Source organism: Pristis pectinata, chromosome 35 (assembly GCF_009764475.1).
Source record: "Pristis pectinata isolate sPriPec2 chromosome 35, sPriPec2.1.pri, whole genome shotgun sequence".
In the NCBI taxonomy this organism is placed as follows: Eukaryota; Metazoa; Chordata; class Chondrichthyes; order Rhinopristiformes; family Pristidae; genus Pristis; species Pristis pectinata.
The window spans coordinates 7,245,825-7,260,815 of record NC_067439.1 but is presented as its reverse complement, the minus strand read 5'-3'; the positions used below and the strand labels follow the sequence as shown (position 1 = coordinate 7,260,815).

The 14,991-nt window shown below is 37.0% G+C and overlaps 1 protein-coding gene across 3 annotated transcripts in view; it reads right to left on the bottom strand.

Moving 5' to 3' along the window:
* The window catches only part of arhgap35a (Rho GTPase activating protein 35a), a 121,200-nt gene that overhangs the window by 105,147 nt on the left and 1,062 nt on the right, over positions 1 to 14,991 (bottom strand). The gene's annotated exons all lie outside the window — the stretch shown is intronic.

Below are 14,991 nucleotides of genomic sequence, written 5' to 3'. Positions count from 1 at the left end.
ACCCTTCCATCTGTCGGCTAGACTAGCCAAGGAGCAAAGGCCATACCATATCCTAAAAGGCAATAACTGATGGGGAAACTCACTTTGACACAAGTGTTAACATTATAGATTTAGTTTAAGTTTGTGCAAGTTTGGAACAAAACTACATTGTACATACATTATAGAGAAAAGTAATCATATTTCAACTCCTGTACAACTCAAACTTCCAAACACCAATCTGTTATTCATCAACCATCAAAGAAAATGTTACTTTGAAAAATCTGCTTAACCAGTCTGTTTCATAAACCACTGTTGTTACATTGAAGTTACTAATTTTATCAGGCACAAGTGAAAGAAAGAAAGCAGGGTTTAGACATTTTAATGCACTTCTTGGTCATCATGTGGGTGATGAACCTACTGGTTGCTGCAATAATAGGAAAATTTACATAATTTTCATGCATTGAGCCATTTTAAAACTAAGTGAAAATCATTATGCAACCCATCTTATCCTTGACAAGACCCCATAAAATTTTGAGATGATTGACAAATGCATCCATTTTTGGTGGTGAATGTGGTCGTTGGGGAATATTCACCAGGATGCAAAAACTTTCTCCTGTTCAAATAATCCCCTTAACATCCATATATTTGGGAGATGGTGCATGGCTGCTACACAGTATAATATCAATTTTGAAAGATTTAGTTTCTAATTAGCATTCAATTTTCCCAACAGTCTGATAACCTTTTATGAAGCTGCCACCACACTAATTCAGTACACTATCCATTGGAACTTAGTCCTGAAAGTTAAGTGATCTAGATCCACAGTAATACATTAATCCTTTCAAAATGGTTGCAATTCTCAGAATAGTAGTGCCTATATTTAGTGCTCCCGACTTTTGCAAGCCGAATGTGACAAATGCGATACAGGTGTAAAGCCAAGTAATTACTATACACTAGCTCTTGTCCATTTCTCATTTAACATTCCTTCCCGTCATATTCCCTTCCCCACACTTTACTCCTAAAAATCAGATTAAAGAGCAAGGCCTCCATCCAACCAAATATTATGGGAATGGAAATAAATTGATTTATCCATTTATGCTGTGCTATTATACATTTCTTTCCATGATATAACTAATACATGGCTGGAAATTCTGTTGACCTTTTAGGCACACGTTATTCAATTGCAAACAGAAATCTGCAATTCTGTGCACCCATTCACAAACTCAATGCACCAAAACGCTTTACAGAAAATGAGTGGCTTGGAAGTATTATCACGGCTGTTATCTTGGGAAGCCCATATGGTTTGATGGAAGCAGATTTTAGAGCTACTGCCTGACAACATGCACATGGGAATAGGTGCTAAATGAGAAAATCTTCAAGGTAAATAGAGATGCAAAAAGACATCATTTAGAAGTTTCAGCCATCCTTTTCACGAGCGCAGCATTGTTACATTCTGTACCTTTTCACCTCTGTATTAAGTAACTGCTTGTAACACAGCAAGGATGAAGAACAAGTACAAATAATTCAGGTATTAAAAAAGAAAGCCATAGTGTACATTTGCAGGCAGGAGCAGATTTCACATCCTAGATTTTATATACGTTTTCCCATACTATGATTAGGGGATGGATCAAAAAGAGGAGAGAGCATAACATTTTAAGATTAATTCTGCTGCCAGTTAATTATCTAGTTCTCCACATAAAGGTTCAATTTTTAACATCATATTCCCTCCACCTCTCTTAACAGGAAAAAATTTTGCAGAATGGAATGAACACAAGAAACAGGAAAACGCGGAATGGCTACAATAGTGCCCTTCTGAAAGGTTTTAACATCAGTAGTTCCATCATGATCAGCACTAGAACACAGATGTTAACTTTAGAACTTAGGAATGAATTGCCTAAGAACATTGGACTAGGAGTAGACTATTTAGGTTCATAAGCCTGGGCTTGTATTCAATAATGGTTAATTTGTGGCCTAACTCCACTGTCTTTTTCCTCATTAAATCACCCCTTTTCATTATAAATTCCAGAAAATACAACCTTTCCTTATAATTTAACCTTGGAATGCAGGCATTATTCTGTTAATCTATGACGAAATCCCTCCAAGGCCAATATATCCCTGTATTTAGAAACAGAGATGACCTCCTAGGAGAACTGAGAGAGACAAGGTCAGAGATGAAAATATTAAATAGTAGCATGATTGCCAACTTTAAGCCCATTTCTCTCTCATGGTGTCGTTTCCATCCGCACCAAATCCTCAAGTAATCTTTAAACTCCAGCATAGACAAGAGTAATTTCATTCAAATGTAGAAGATAGAATACGAAATACAGATTACTTTTTTTATATATATATATATATATATATATATAAATTAATTAAATCTTTTGAGATCATGGAAATGTTGAACAGTGCATCTTTGGATACCATTCACTTAGATTTCCAAAAGGTATCTAATAAAATACTACATGATTTTGGAAAAATAAAAATGCACTAAATAGCCATATTCTTCTTGGAAGGCAGGAGAAAGGAAGGATAAAGAATGGACTCTGATTGGCAGTATGAGTGGTAGAATCTGGCAGTGGTGGTGGGGGGAGATGAGGGGAACGTGGATAGAATGTGATGCTCTAAGTGCACTCCTCAGGAATCACACTATCATCTCAACTTTTCACTGAGATGAAGGAACAAAGATACATATTCAACTTTGCAGATGAACCCAAGTTAAGCAGCACAATAACATGGAAGCATTAAGTTACAAAGGGGGCAAACATTAACTAATTGAACAAAACTGACAGGTGGACCAGTGCAAGATCATCTACTTCAGATCCAAGAAAAACGAATGTAAATATGTTTCTTACAGGAAAAGATGAAGGAATACTATTCTTTGACGAGATTTTAATCGGCAATTGCATATTTTAGTTTTGGCACCATGCCTCAGGAAGGATACATTGACCTTGAAAGTTGAACAGCACAGAATCATCAAAATGACACCAAGTCTTAATAGCACTGTGATTTGGATAGGGCACATACCAAACACGTTTTGAGTTTGGGAGAAGAGTGGGTACAAAACTACTACAACCTTTAGAGGGGCCCCATAGGGCCAGTAAAGGAAAGCTATTTCCCCCGGTGGAGAATTCAGCTCGAGGCCACAACATTAACCTGACACAACTAGGGTATTTGAGAAAGAAATCAAGAATCATTTTCACTCAGTATAAATTTGAAACCTGTTCAAGGGAGAATAAATAAGGATCAAATGGAAATTGGTTACAGATTAGCTTTTGTCCAATTACATTCTGCACTATGAGGGATGTGATTGCACTGGAGAGGGTATAGAGGATATCAAGATGTTGCCTGGAATGGAGCATTTCATTATGAAGGGAGACTGGATAGGCTGGGTTCATTTTCCTCAGAGTAAAGGCTCCAATGGAGACCTGATAGAAGTATACAAAATTATAAGGTATATAGATAAGATAGAAAATAAGAAACATTTCCCTAGAGCAAAAATAACTGAAGCTAATTTAGGGTAAGGAGTAAGAAACTTAGATGCAATCTGAAGAATTTCTCTCTTAGAAAAACCTAGGGGATTGTTGGAGGCAAGTACTCCCAAAACATTTACGAGGCATCAAGCTGAGCACTTGAATTGCCAAGGCATAGAAGGCCACAGAGGAAGTGCTGATAAATGGGATTAGTTTAGATATGTACTTGATGGTTGGCATGCTCATGGTGGGCTGAAGGGCCTGTTTCTATGCTAAACAACTCTACTAATGGAAAACAGGCTATATATATATATATATATATATATATATGTATATATATATATATATATATACACACACACACACACACACACACACACATTCATTGCCATACTTCTATTCCCATGTTTCAAAGAGGTCAACTACCACTAGCCCTTTACCTTGTCCTAAAAGACAGAATGGTTCAAGTGCAGCATTTGGATAACAAAGGTATTAACACTTTCTTTGAAAGAATTCCAGGTCATATTACAGATTTTACAGCCTGGAATTGTTGGACAAAGTACAAGTCGAATACAAGGCTGAACGAAATGGCTGTTAATATTAGTCAACAACTGCAATGCTGAAGTTGGATGGCTCAACAGACAAGTTAACATTTACTCTGAAATTCCTAACAAATGAAGTGGCCAAGTGAGCATCATGTAGGAAACAATATTCAGCAAATGTTAGTGTTTAAGAAAATGAAAAGGGGCAAAAATTAATTAAAAACAGGAAAATGGTTGCAGAAACTCAAATTTCTAATTTACTACAGACACTAACAAAAGATGTCTAGTCTTTGTTAGAGAAATACTTAGTTACAAAACAAAAGCAAATTCAGGCTTTATCTGAAGTATGCTTGGCATATTACAAAATATTTTCAAAACTCTCAGCAGCTAAGGTTTTTTTTAAAAAATCTAAATATTCATAGTTTGTCATCTATGGTCATTACTCACTCTAATTTTATATCTGCTATTAGACCTAGGAAAATGACAAAAATCTTGCACATGCTCCTTTCCCAAAAGCTTTGATTTTTTTTTATCCCCAATGCTTCATGCCTTTTTCAGAAGAGCAATGCTTGACACCAACTAAGTTGGGTGGTAGAACAAGAGGAGGAAATAATGAGATCAGAAAAATAAAGCAGAAACTATGCAATATTGGTAGAAACACTTCAAGAGTCAGAACATCTTAAAATGGCAGAAAACATACATCTCCAAAGTTTATTTGGGATACCTTGATGGAAAACTTTTTAGAAAGAACTACCAAACAGCTACTTTTAGTAACAACAAAATGAACTAGCATTAGTTAACAATCTGATAGCAAGGGAACATTTTGTAACTAGTGATCATGCAGGAACAGTCAGTCATGACACATTCTCTTTTCCAATAGATGATGTTGCATTCCAGCTTTGCTCCAGGAGTCCTGAACACAGAATCTAGTGCAACCAAGATCCTAATTCAGGTGAGTGCACAGAAACACAAATTGCTTATAGCACAACTTCTAAGAATAACAGGGAGTAGCCAGTAATAGATATAGAATATTGGAAATACACTGCAGTTTGGGAAGTAGCTGTGGACAGAGAAACAGAAAACAAATAAACCTTTCAAGTCGATGACCTTCTATCATAACAGAATATTATGGAGTATGGAATATCCCATGTGCTGACTGATGCTTATCCCAAGCCACCAAGAAATAACTTTTTCAATCTTTTTATTAGTTTTCAAATTAATACAGATTAATATATTACATCAATGTTTGTACATGTAATACAAAGATCAGGAGAACAATCATAGCATAGATCATAAAGAACAATAAAATTTTAAAAATCTGTAGATCCCACGATCTCTTAATAAATTAATATAATAAAAGAAAAAAAGATTTATTATATATAAAAAAAGAAAATCCCCAAATCAATAAAAATTATAAACAATATCTCAAACCAAACTAAACAAACATTTTTTTTAAAAACACAAAAGACTGGACTGAAATTTCTCAGTAGAAACAGAGCAATATTATGCTGTCAACTCCATTCCTCTAAATTGAAAAGTTATTGAAAGGGGATCTATATCATGTGAAAATATTGAATAAATGAACTCCAAATATCTACACACTTAAGCGAGGGATCAACAGTACCACTCCTAATTTCTTCCAAGTTTAAACATGATATAGTTTGAGAGAAAGAAATAACTTCTATTATTCCACTGATGTTTGAGAGACTTTGCAGAGTGAAAATTGGCAGCAACTTTTCTAATAAACCAGCATTTTCAAACTACATCACTGGCTGTATATCACTTTGTGATGTCCTGAGATCATAAAAAGATAGGAAGATTAGGCCATTCAGCCTCACTTTTTTTTAAAAAAAGTTTCAATTATATCATGATCTATACCTTTTCCAACAAATCATTTCCATTTCACCTAACCAAATTCTGTGGACTCTTAGTGGATGTGAGTGTTCCACATTTCCATTCCTTTTTATATAAGGAGTATTCTAACATCACCTATGATTGGCCTTATTTGAAGAGTTTGCTCGCCTCCACCCATTCCCCATCCTGACCTTAAGTCTGTCAGCAGAGGAAAAAGTTTCTTTCCATCCACACCATTAAATCTATTAATCATCACAACTACAAATGGATTACATCTTATCGTCACTGCTTAAATGAAAGTTTCTCATTAAGGAATTTGGGTTTGAGAAATGGGTGTCATAAATCAAGGTTTTTACCTAAGTAGAAGCGATAAATTGACTAGAGGCTCCACCATTCATGGTTATAGTTGCAAACAGTAGAATAAATTGATAGTATTGGTCTAATACCAAACCAATATATTCCACAAAATGCAAAACAAAATCTCCATTTTTAAGAGTTGAGCAACCACAGAACAAATGAGGCAAAGGATAAAACTAAAAACGGCTTCTACAAAAGATCATAGACTGGGAAAGCCAGGTAGAGCAATAAATTCGTAAGAAAAAGGACTAATCTAATAGTACAAGCTTCCACATACTATATGGGAGAACAAGTAAGTTATTCCAACTGGTAGAATATTCCAAGGAAAGATCTATTTGTATCTCAACTATTCACCACATGCATCAATAGCTTGAATGAAACAATGGAGTTGCATGTCTATCTTTACAGGTTTTACTAAATTAGGAGGCACAGTCAGCTGACTAGCTGAGGAACAGGAAGTTGCAAAGGAACATCATTAAACAAATAGGTAAAATTATGCCAGATGGGAGTTCAACGTGGGGAAGCTGGAGGTCATCCACATTGGACCAAAAAGAAAAAGAAGCAAATCAAAATACGTCCCATGCTGAGACAAGAAAGAAAGTGATTTGGGTGCCCAGGTGCATTAATCACTTAAAAGCAGGTATGAAAAAAATAATCAAATGGCTAATAGCATGCTGGCCTTCATCTCAAGGGAACAAGAATACAGAAAGGGAGGAAGTTATGCTTTACAAGTAGTCTTGGTCAGGCCCCAGTTGGAGGTCTTCATTCAGTTTTGTGCAATGCACTTCAGGAGGATATACTAGATCTGGAGGTGTTCAGCGTAGATTCAATAGAATGATACCAGGGCTTCAGGGTTATAGCATGATGACAAATTGCATAAATTCTTACTCCCTTCAAGGGTAGTAGAAAGTTATTAACCTCCACTTTTAAACTTTGACGATACCAAAGCCATTAAAATGTTTAGGATTGATCAATACAACTTTAACTTGGTAAGCATTGATCAGATTAGGTCATCAATAGATAACTACTACAGCTGAATGACAGAATAAACTCGAACACTAGCTCCCAGTTTGGGGGTTTGTGTATCCTTCAGTTGACTAGGAATATAGTGGTGGCATGAAACTTTCAGAACTTTGAGATAATTTAGTTAGAAAGTTGATAAATAGGAATACATAAAAACATACTCAAATGCACAAGCTGCTCTGGCCACATGACCATTTGCAATCCACAGAACAGCCCCAACTCTTTAAAAGGAGTATTCTGCAAAGTCAGCTGGCATTTATTTTGTAGGGAGAGGATGGAAAAAGGCAGCAGGTTCTAGTACAAACAAGTGAGCATTTCATTCAAAAAAAGGATGGAAACCACTACCCTGTAGGGTAACTGGCTTATTCCTCCTATATTCTCAAAAGCAACCCATATCTTTGGGAAAGGATCAAGAGCAAGGAAGTTTAAGGATGCAAGCCACTGCTCTTGAACAATGCCACAGCTGGAATAAAGGATCCAAGACAAAACGAATGAATGACTTGCTAGGTGCAACAAGCTTAGGTTTAGAAAGGCCATGCGTTATGGGAGGCAGTGGAATGAAATAAGTGACCGAGTTAAACAGTTCTGAACCAATATATGAGTGCGTAACCATCCTTGGGATTGCAATGTCTGAACTGATATGTAGCACTATAAGGGAAGGATTGGAACAAAACCCTCGAGGGCCAATGAAATTTTCTTTTTTTTTAAAATAGATCTGGAGAAAAATCAGCTCCAACACTAAAGATCAAACCAAATGCAAGTCATTTTACAATTTAGGGGGTGCATAAAAGTCACGAATTCTAGTAACTCAAGACCTAATGGCACTAAGGCACCAAAAACCAGTTTTCAAGTGACTAGAGTCTCTGATCTATTTCAAACCAACGAGTCAAACTATATTGACTGTGATATTTTCAATTCCCTGTTTTGTTTTCTATTAACTCAATGACTCAGTTTGGCAAAGTGTTCTAACAGCACAAAAGTATCGGTCTTGAAAACCATCATGGTGCTAAGTCAATGGCTCAGGATGAATGCACATCATGCAACATCAGGAAGGACGGGCCCCATTTTGCATTGACTACCAAGTGAAATATACAGTATTTCTTCTCTTGTGATTCCCCAATATAGGTCTTAAAAATCAATTAAATCATATGCAGAAACAAACTCATTCATTCTATGACACACTTGTAGCATTACTGCCTCCAGGTGAGAGCAATATTGGTTTAAGAATTTTGAGATTTTGCTCACGTCTTCTCAACAACCAACCTCTTCTTCACCTTTCCAAATAGAGAACAGAAAAGACAGGACACTAACTTGAAGAAAATACCTTCACTGTGCCCCTCCACCCCCAGGGTTAAGTTCCATAACAGCTAGTTGAAAATTCTTCTCCATTTAAGAAATGCAACACTAATATTAGATTCTAGTCTACAGGTATTCTCCAGAAACACACCCAAATGTCCATTGCTAGTGTTGCACTCCATTCATAAAACAAACACCAGATTCAGAAAGAATTAAAGGGATTCAAAAAAAATGTGATAAGGCAAAACGTTGCAAGCTGCACTGACCAGAGACCCTCTGAGCGTGGCTGAAATACTAAGTAAGTACCTTACATCAGTTTTCAGTAAAAAAAAGATGCTGAACTATCAAAGGAAGACGTAACTGAGAATCTGGATGGGTTAAAAATTGACAAGAGGTACCAAAAAGACTAGGTGCACTGAAAGTGAATAAATCACCTGGTCCAGATGGGATGTATCTTAGGATGCTGAGAGAACCAAGGAAAGAAAGGAAAGAAATTACAATAGAGGCCTGCCCATAATCTTCCAAATATTTAGAAGATGTAGGTAAGGACAGAGGACTGGGAAAACTATAACTGTTATAGTATTACTCAAACGTGCAGGAATAAACTCTAATTACAGACCAGTCAGTATAACCTCAGTGGTGGAAAAAATAATAATCAACAGAATTATTGGTTTCTTGGACATGTGGATTAATTAGTAAGACCCAATATGGATTTGTTAGAGTAACTGTGTTTATTGTATTATTAACAAGAGAAATTTTTGATCAAAGAGGATTGATGAGGGATGTATAGTTGATGTGGTGTACTTCCAAGAAACATTTGATAAAGTACCACATAATAAGCTTGACATCAAGATTGAAAGCCAAGGAATGAAAAGGAGCTGCAGCAGCATGAATAGATGATCAGCCGAGAAACAGGAAATAGGATATTAGTGAAAGGTTGTTTTTCAGACAGGAGTGAAGTGTACAGTGGAGTTCCCCAAGGATCAGCCCGAGGACCATTGATTTTCTTTATATATTTTAATGATGGGGGCTTGGTCCATAGGGCACAAGTTCCAAATTTACAGATGACAAAACGTGGAGGTATGGTGAACTGCGAGGTTAGTAATAGACCTCAAGAAGATATAGATAGGCTGGTAGAAAGGGCAAAGTAGTGACAGATGAGATTACACTTTGATAGAAAGAATAAAAGGGCAATGTAAACTGCAGGGCACAGTTTTAAAATAGTTACAAAGACAATCTGGGGCTATATGCCCACAGTGCTTTAGAAGTAGCAGAGCAGGTTAAGAAAGTAGTTTAAAAGGAAAGCAAACAGGATGTTGGACCACATGAACAGACACAAAGTACAAGAGCAATGAAACTTTACAAAATAGCGGTTGTGCCTCAAGTGGATTATGGTGTTCAGTGCCGGGCTCCACACTAAGAAACAAAAAAAGAGTACTATAGAAATTTCCTGAATCACTCCAATGCTGAAGAAATTGGAGTTGCACCCCTTGGAATGGAGGAGGTTGCAAGGACCTGATTGATGTATTTAGAACCATAAATGAATCAGGCAGTTTACAAAGAGAAACTGTTCCCACTGGCAGATAGGTTGTGAACTAGAGGACATTAATCAATGGCAATAGCAATTGGCAAGAGCCAAAAGTGACATTAGGAAAGTGGTTAGGGTCCGGAGGACACTGCCAGGGGTAGTAATGAAGGCAAATTCAACTGTAGCATTCAAAGGAGTACTGTATGTATCTGAAATGAAATCATTTTGGCATCTATAGAGAGGGTGGGAAAAGTACATTGCCCTAGCATAGAGCTGATATGGACACAACAGGCCAAATGGCCTCTCTCCATGCAGTGACCACCATGATTCAGTATTCATCTCAAATTATTTCAGATGTTTCCAAATATTGATATAGTGAGAATCCAATTGTATCCATGCAACAAAATCACCAAGAGTATTTTCTTACCAAAAATATCTTAATTGCAATCCCCCTTCAGCCTCTGTACATAACTTTTCCTACTTTAACTTTCCATTACAATTCATCATATTCTCTTCTTAGAGATCGTTTGTCAATCCTTACTTAACTTCCTCAAATCATGATCTGGCCTCTCATATGGCCACACTGCAACTATAATCAATGCCTTTACATAATTGAGATATTTCTTTCCACCCATTTTTCCAACCATACTTATTTTTTGAATCTACCCCGGAAAGAATATCATCTCCAATTAACATACAAATTCACTTTCAAAATCCCAATCAGCTTTTGGCCCCTCCATCCATTACATTCCTTCAGCTGATGATTTGCTCAGCTACACCCTCAACCCTACCTTTAAAACCTTACCACACATTAAACTATGCACTACACCCTATTACCAATCTTCATCTTCAAAAAAAAAATGCACAGCGATGGATACAGCAGACACATTGTTCACCCATTCACTATGAGATCTGGACAGACCAATTAAAAACAGTATTAGGTCTTTCATCTGCAAAAACAGCTCCAGACTCATCCCCAAATGTAAAGATAACCATTAGTTTCTTATTTCCTTTACAGTACTCACTACTTCCATAAATCCTCACTTGTCCCTTCTACTTAACAATGGCAAGGAGGTCAGGAATTACTCTCTCACTCAGATTCCTCTGCTGCTTTCCTCCCAACACACAAAGTTCAGTTTCCTCCAAGGCACTCCCAGCCCTAATCTTGAATTTGCATCTCTCTCCTATTTTCCTCTCACGTCTACTCAGAGAGCATTTCATCCACATGAACGCATAATCCTATCCATTTTAAATTACTGACGACCCAACTTCCCTTCACAACCTCTTCCACGTTAGATGATATTTACAGTTCTCTGCCAGTGGGCACTAATATGACACCACTGCTTTGAACAAATATTCCCCTCATCAACTACTCTTTCCTTGGCAAAGATGTTGAGCATGTTCAACTTTCCAGGTACTTCATATTGGAAATTTCCAATTAGACATCCATCCCTACCACGGCAACAAAACAAAATGCAAATGACTCCCCATACGATTCTGACAAAGGTAAGCTAGCCATCCTACCTTTGATACAGTTGCCTATACCTACTTCTACAATGCCAGTGATAGATGCAGTTGGCTTCATTATTACACATTTAAATACAGCAAGAAAAATTTCTGCAACTACTTCCCTTCCTAGTTGAACTGTTACCAGCGCCCCTCCATCCTCCACTGACAGTCTATCCCCAACCTCCCAGCTCTGTCTACATGTTGCCCCCCCAAAGCAATCTAGAAACAATCCATCATTTTCTATGCCCAAGCTGACAACTGGATCATCATCTCTCTCAATTCTTCCACAATCTCTAATTTATCACACTGCTTGTCCGGCATCCAGTCTTCGATAAGAAATTTACTCCAACTGAATACTGCTAAAAGCAAAGCCACTGTCTTCATTCTCTGTCACAAAATACTTCTGTTTGCTCCTTCATTTAATCACCTACTGTAACACATCCATCGTCAAAACCTTCAACCACAATAATGTCCTGGCTGTCATGGCCAGTCTTCTCTCTGCAAATTTAAGATAAAAATGTCGCTGGCCATAAGTTAACTTACACCAGGTCCCATTCACCCATCACCTTCTTGCTTCCTGGCCTATACTGGAATCCAAGATTTTAAGATTCACATCTTTAGCTTTCAAATCCCATCATTAATCTCTTCTAGTCTTGCAACTAAAGATTGCTCCAACTGAAGCTCTTGAGATTTAAATCACTTCATTACTCACAGCCAGGTCTTCAGCTGCCAAGGCCATCAGTTCTGAAATTCTCTCCACCTATCTGTCCTCACTTGATGCTCCTTAAAATCCCGCTTTTTGGCTAACATTTTGGGCCTCTAGTCCAATATGTCCAACATGGTTCAGTGTCTTATTTTCAATAAAATCAAAGCACCTTAGAACATTAGCTGCATTATAAAAACAGCAGTCATATAATTGTCAGAGCACCTGCCACAGTTCAGATCCAACAACACACAGACTGCCACACAAAGAGTTAGAGTATTCATTTACTCCAACTGAATACTGCCACGTAGTATTCAGTTGGAGTAAATTTCTTAAATACTGAACTTCCTTGTGTATTCTACATATTATATACCCATGAAACACTGCATAAATCTAAAACTTTGCCACTAACATAAAATCACATTCCATTATCAGCAGAATAACAAATGGTTGTATCTCCTTCAGTATATTTGCATGCCATTACGTATACAGCAATCAGTTTGAACTTCAAAGCTCAAAGAATTTACACATAATCCAATGACACGTGTATAATGACACCATTTTCAATAATATAAAAAGCCTAAGCAAGATATTTTGATTAAGATTAAGCAGATTTATACTGAAACATGAATAAAATTTTATTTGTATGTCAATGTTTTCCATTTTAAATTCCAATTTCACAATGGAATCCATCTTTATAAACTTACTGCACTTGATTACTCTCTCTACAGCTAGACGTGCTGAATCACCAATGGGGACTTGGACTGCGGCATTCTGAATCAATAACAGTCTTGGAGAGAATTGAAGACAAGGTTGGAGGATCCTGGATACAGCAGTACATAGATGGGGTCTAGGGCATCAGATGTAGTTTAGGTTAGGGCAGGTGGGGGTGAAAGGAAAGAAAAATGCAGGCAATTTTGAAGGTGTAATAGCATTGGTAATGGATTTTATTCCTGTATCTGATCTCAGCTCAGGGTTAATATTATGCCAAAAGGTTCAGTCACAGTCAGTCACAACCTTCAATGCAGACGGGCAACTTATCCCCAGGGATCCATGCTGAGCAGATGGAAGAGCATAAGAACATCACGGGTATAACAGGCCCTCTGATTCTTGCACCCCACCCCCTTCCTAACCCATGGGCAACATCCTATCTTTCAGCCAGCAATCCCTCCTGATTACAAGGTGAAGATCAAGCAATCACTTGAGACAATTATGCGTGCTACAACACACAGTGGGCTAGTCTAGAACATTATTTTTTTAAAATTCATCCACTGATTAAAATTCCTTAATGTTAAGTTTTTAGCATAAGCAGTCCATTAATTCATTACATTATTCTTTTGAAAAAAGTTTACAAACATTTTATAGACTACGATAATTTGAAAATAAACCAGCACATCTTCAAAAATCAGCATTATACAAATAGTCTGTAAACTCAATAGAACAAGATCTCTTGCAAGTAAAAAAAGATTGTACATCTGAAAGACAGGATATTGACCACCTTTGCACATAACAAATCTTGCTGCATAAACATTTAAGACAGGGATGAGGAACTAATTTAAATGTTAAAAATTGCAATAAACAGCAAAAAAAATCACCTACACTATTTTAAAAGTTAACTTTCCGCTTTACATTGTTTCAATTCATTCAGGTTGCAGTCACTAACAACCTGCTTAATTCTTAAAGTTCACTAGCTAGACTGAACCTTGGAATTATTTTCACCAAATCTACAAACAGAGACACTTTTCACTGGATAGCAATCAGGAGGGGAAAAAACTGGAAACACTGTGCAAATCTCTCTCTGCCTCTGCAGAGACGAAGGACAACCGTTGTCACAGCCAAGGATAGCTAATCCACCACACACCACTAATCAGAGCCAGGGCCTACTTGGTTATTTTGCTGTAGTTTGCAGTTTTGATGCTGGCACACAGCATGTAGGAGAGTTGAGATTTTCCATTTTCTTGTACCAAGAGAAAATATTTTTGACGCGTTTTGATACCAAAACTGAAGTAAAAATCATTTCCACTGGTCAGTAAGAAAGTACAATAATCAGCATCAGATAAAGATGACAGATGCTGGAGGGGGTTGGGAAAGATAGGCACATTTGAGACATCATAATTTATGATATCATCTTGACCCCTTGATCTATAAATGCATTCCAAAGTATCCTCCCCCTCCATAACACTTTGCTGTATCACATGGATAAAAACAGGTCTCCTCACCCCAATTTTTGTCCCACAAGACTTCACTGATATTATAAACCAGAAAATCAAGCTTTTGGAAGTGCCCTTGCAGCCATGTGCTAAATGCAATGGATACCAAACATGTCAAGGCATATGCCATATATTGTTAAAGGGGCGGAGGAGGGGTCAGACAGAGTTTGTAGACTTGAAGTTACTGCTTAAATACAGTGTACACTGTCCTCATTAAATTCAGAGTCACTACATCTGTGACTGAACTATGTTTAATGTTGGAATAGACACAGATGGTTGTGAAAAAGATTACTTTCAATTTTTCCAGCTCGTCTCCATATTTTAAAAATGTGCCATAAATGGTTTAGAAACTTCATATCCAATAATAATGGATAGATAATTCAAGACCAACTACATTTTGTCCAAATTCTGTATAAAGTTCATTTTACAAAGTCCTTAATGCTAATTTGAGCTGAAGCAGCAAGCTTCACATTCCATAAAATGCATTTCTAAACCTTTTACCTGCTGTGTCAGAAAACTGCAA